This window comes from Heteronotia binoei, chromosome 7, assembly GCF_032191835.1.
Source record: "Heteronotia binoei isolate CCM8104 ecotype False Entrance Well chromosome 7, APGP_CSIRO_Hbin_v1, whole genome shotgun sequence".
Lineage (NCBI taxonomy): Eukaryota > Metazoa > Chordata > Lepidosauria > Squamata > Gekkonidae > Heteronotia > Heteronotia binoei.
The window spans coordinates 41,231,760-41,237,320 of NC_083229.1; positions in this window are offsets into that span (position 1 = coordinate 41,231,760).

Genomic DNA, 5,561 nt, shown 5'->3' on the forward strand with positions numbered 1-5,561 from the left:
TAAGCAGGGTCAGTACTTGGAAGAGATACCACCAAGGACAGCTCTGCTAAGGAAATCAATGGCAAACCACCTCTGCTTCTCACTCACTTTGAAAACCCTACTCCAGGGTCACCATAAGTCAGCTGCAACTTGCAACACTTTACCTACACACACATAGTTCACAACACTGCCTCAGCAAATGCTGGGAGATTTGGAGGGCTGCCATGCCCAAGGAGGGCAGAGTTAGGGGAGAAGGTGATATCACTTGAGTGACGTTGTAGGCTGCCTCCTGCAATCTCTATGGTCATTACTACAGAGGCTGGACAATTTTTTTAGAGTGTCACGATGAGGTAATTTTTTGTCTCATTTCCTTGGAGGCAGGACATTGGAGTTTGAGGCGGGTAATTCCTTTCCCCAGGCAGATAAATGAGAAAGTCCCCTAACTATGCAAAAACTATCCTTTGGTCTGGTATTCCTTGCTTTCATAAATGACACGAGCCATCCACTTTATTGTGAGATAATGGTTATAATACTGTGTGTTTAAAGCATTTCATGTACCTCTCTCAAAAACCTTTACAACAATTTTGTATAGCAGGTCCATGTTATCCCTGTATAGCAGATGGAAGGAAAGGCCGGGGCTAGGTTTGCCTAGGGCCAATTAATGGGATCATGGCTCAAGTGAGATTTGAACCTGAGACTTCCTGACTTCCTGCTTTTTTTGAGCAGGAACGCAGCTCCAGCTGGCTTGGTGTCAGGGGGTGTGGTCTGATATGAAAATGAGTTCCTGCTCGGCTTTTTCTAAAAAAAAAAAACCTGTGCAAAAACAATGGTGATGTTCATGGTGTGGCCTAATATGCAAATGAATTCATGCCAGGCTTTTCCTTAAAAAAGCCCTGCTCACAGGCCACTCTATTAGCCACTGGACAATACATTAACTACCCCTCTTACAAGGGAGGGGTTTTTTTTAAGACCCTGAGGGGTCATTTAGCTTGAGCTCCCCATAGCATGTTTTTCTGACAAGTAGATGCTTGAATATTCAAAAGAGATTGCATATATTTCCCCAGCAAATCTGATGAGAGGATAAGATTCTACAGAAGTCTAAAGAGTCATATATTCATCAGGAAATGGCAAGCTATGGTGTATTCCGCCCCCCCCCCCCCCCGGCCAATGTTTTACACTGACAGTTTAGGTCCAGGAATGAAGACGAATGTATTGTAATGTCAGAAAATAAAAAGCCTGATCTGAAAATCTTGATGCAGCCCATGCTAAATCAGTAAATCGATTCTGAATTAGGGAAGGGCCATGACTTTAGTGACTTGCAGAAAGGCCCAGTTTCCATCCCTGGTATCTACGGTTAAAGGACTTGGAAAGTAGGTGACCTCTACTTGAGACCCTGAAGAGCCAATTGGAACAGACAATACAGACTTGAGAAATGTTGTGATCTCCACCAGAATTAGGTAACTCAGTGTGATCCAGTTAAAGTAGACAGAGTTGACCTACATAGATCATGGACTGATGAAAGGAAACAGCTTGAAATCTTGGCTCTGGAAACCCACGGTGTGTGTTTCAAATAGTGACCCAGATCACAATTGTATAGTTTTTTGCTGTAATCTAATTAGCACAGGGTATCTTTAGAAGTGTCTTGAGAAAACTTGTGATCTCAGACTGAATAATGTAACTCTGTGTGAACCAGACTTCATTCAAGACTCTGTCAAAAATCAAATTTCAAAACCTTTAATATCATAATAGACTCTGTCTTATCAGGAACAATAACCTCTTTTAGGGGTATCTGTGTAGATAAAGCTTTTTTTTATGTTGCACATTTTCATCCCAATAGATCCTAAATCACTCTACAAACTTTATATATATAAACACCAAAGTGCAGCTATCTATGGAATGGAACTCAGTGTCCAGCTGGCCTCTCCTGCTAGTTCACAAATAAGGAAAGGAGATATTTTTGGCCAAGGGCATCAGGACGAGTCCCTCTTATTACAGAAAGTACATGGCAGCTGTATACTACAGGGTTGTTGTTTTCTGGGGACAGAACATGGTGATATGGAGCTGCAGCTCTCCTTGTTCAGAAACCAGTGAGCACTTAGAGACACCCAAGAGCAAGACTGCACAGGGAAGGGAGAAGGCTTTAATTCTTTCTATGCTTTTGCTAATTGAAACTGCCCCACCCTCACTCTGATTAGTCTTCAAATGCATCCAGAATTCTACCTGGGGGGCTGAAGCCCTTCTTCCCTACATTGCTTCCCCAGTCCAAATGGCTCCTTTCTCAAAGCTGTCTTGCTTCAAGGGTCTGCAATCTTTTTGAGCCTGTGTGCACCTTTAGAATTCTCTGACATGGTATGATGAGTGCAGCCACAAAATGGCTGCCACAAATAGCTACCACAGGATATGGAGCCAACCACCAAATGGCTGATGTGGCTGACCTACAGTCACACAGTGAAGATCCTTGCACTGTGATGGCTGCCACCACCAAAACAATGCTTTTAATAATCTGCATGGACAAAAACCTCACGTCCCCCCCCTCCAACTTTCTAAAAGCACTTGGACGGCACCAGGAAAGGTGTTGGCAGGCACCGTGGCACCCACAGGCACCACACTGGGGACTCTTGCCTTACTTTAACATAGGTGGCTGCTTGGGTTTCTGACAGATATTTGCATGGGAGGATATGTAGTTCCCCTCTGACCAATCTATTTCAAGAAACAGGGTTTTCACTTCAAAGTCACTTTAATTCTTATTCCCATAACCTCCAGCTATTGCCTTTTACCAGAGATAGTCAGGATTTTCTGCAACCTGTCCCTCATAAATCATGTGCAGATGTTAACTTGGTTTTCACCTTTGGGGAAAGCCTGTTAGAATGTTGTTGGTCAGAGATGCATGTTGTCATTCTTCAGGGTTCACCTTCCTCTCTTGGGTTGCTACAATCAAATCCTTGAGGGAGGAAGGCATGGAGGGAGGGGATCTTATACACAAGCCATAACCTGCCTGTCCCACATTGGTCTTGTCAGCCACCAGCGAGCCTGCAGCAAACGTGGACTATTGCACCCTTCTTAAATCTTCGTTCGCGAAGCCAAGCCGAGAGAGAGAGAGAGAGAAGGCTCATTCTCAGTGCAGTCCTAAAGAGAGGTATGTCATTCTAAATTCAAGTCAAGTCAAGTCAAATTTATTTTTATATCCCACCCTCCCCCGCCAAAGGCGGGCTCAGGGCGGCTCACAGACATGGAAACCATGATTTAAATAAAATACAATACAATGTAAACACGAATTTTAAAATACAGTTCAAATACACAAATTAGTTAAAATAAATAAAAACAGATGTTATAAGGTGCTATAAAATTACAATCAAACATAAGATGGCTAGATGGTTACAGGTCAATTCTAATTTCGATTTAGCCAGGTACTATCTCAAAAGCCAGCTGGAAAAGATAGGTTTTGCAAGCCCTGCGGAATTGATTCAGGTCCCGCAGGGCTCGCATCGTTTCTGGAAGTTGGTTCCACCATCGAGGGGCCATTGCTGAAAAAGCTTGCTCCCTAGTTGTCTTCAGTCTAGCTTCTCTTGGCCCAGGGATTTGTAAAAGGTTCTGTACTGTAAATTCAGTAGAACCAGTGGGCACAGAAGTTTACGATTGCACTTCTAGAACTGTTGATAATAATAGATTGGTGATCAATTAGCATCTTGTCTTTTACAACAGTGCAGGACAAACTACTGCCCAATAAAGGAGTTTTGCATGCAACCCACAGAGTAGAACCTTCAGCAATGTGCAATGGCAGAGCTTGGGCAATAATCACTGATACAAGAAAAGGAGTGTTACATACATGTCCTTGTTTTCATCTGTGAAAGGTCTGAGAGCATGAGTCCCAGCAAATTACTATGACTCCTGTTGTCCCACTGGAAAGGCAGATCCCACTAGTCCAATTCCTGATAAGTCCTTGGCTGTATCCTTCATAAATCCCATCAAATGAGAGGCACCATACAATGGTTGTATTAAAAAGAACAACCCTGTCTGCAAGCTTCTGATCTAAAAAGGACAAAAGCCAATTAGAGATCAAGGCTTGAGGGAAGAGGTAAATGTTCATAGCGCCTTCAAAAGTCGCAAAGAGGGAGAAATGCAGCTATCAAGAGGCAATGGGTCCCCTATAGGGCTGACAATTCTGGACTGATTTGGAGGTAGAACCTGGGAATGGTAGAGTTTGAGGAGGACAGAGATCTCAGTGGGGTACAATGCCATAGAGTCCACCTGCCAAACAGCCATATTCTCCAGAGGAACTGATCTCTGTATTCTGAAGATCAGCCGTATTTCCAGGAGATCTCCAGGTCAACCTGGAGACTGGCAACCCCAGTTCCAGAGGAAAGATGCAGCAAAAGATAAACTGAGAAGCAACTGCTTTGCTGGATCAAATCATCTACTAGTCCAACATTCTGTTCCCAACTATGGTATACATCTCTCTCACTGGTGGCTTACAAGTGGGGCATAAGAACCTTTCCATATTATCTGTCCCCATAATCTAACATTCTTGGGTCTTCTGCCTCTGTACATGGAGGGTCACTTATCATAGTGATAAACTTTCCTTCACAACCTTCAATTAATTTTAAACTGGATTCCTTTATTCAAAATTTAATTACAAGCATTCACACAAGCAGGGCTCTTTTTGGTAGAAAAAGCCCAGCAGGAACTCATTTGCATATTAGGCCATACCCTCTGATACCAAGCCAGCTGGGACTGCGTTCCTGCTATTAAAAAGCCCTGCACCAGCCCCATAGCCAGGATTTGAAGAATTGGGGGGCCCTGATTTTTTTCAGGGGGCACATAGTGGACCCAACCTCCATGGCCTTCTCTCCTACCACCGCTGAGGAGGAAAGCTGCCAGCTCGCTGGCATACAGCCTCCCCCCTCCCCACAGCTGCCCTAAGGTGATCCCTTTCCACCCCTCTTCCAGCAGCTCTGGTGGGGAGCCACTCAGAGGTTTAGATACGTGCTGCACGGTCTCCTGCCCTTACCTGTAGCATGCTCCAGCTAGGCAAGCCCGGCGGGACAAGGGGGGGGGAGGTGGAAGGCGCCACCAAATCGCAACTGACTTCTGGGGCTACAAGACCTCCAATTCGGATTTCTTCCTTCTTCCTGTCGGAGGGCGAGCCAAGGCTGCCCAAGCGCAGCGCCCACCCTCGCTTGGGTGGCCAGCGAGACCAGGTCAGAAAACCCCTGCAGGCAAACATCACCTCCACTGATCCCCAGCCCTGGACTGCAGCCGGGACCTCCACTTGTGTGCGCCAGCCTACCATATCCTTAGAGTTGCCAAGTCCAATTCAAGAAAAGCCAGGAGACATTGGGGGCGGAGCCAGGAGCAAGGGTGTGACAAGCAGAATTGAATTCCAAAGGGAGTTCTGGCCATCCCATTTAAAGGGACCGCACACCTTTTAAATGCCTTCCTTCCATAGGAAATAATGAAGGATAGGGGCACCGTCTTTGGGGGCTCATAGAATTAGACCACCTGGTCCAATCTTTTTGAAATTTGGAGTGCATTTTGGGGAGAGGCACTGGATGCTATACTGAAAATTTGGTGCCTCTCCCTAA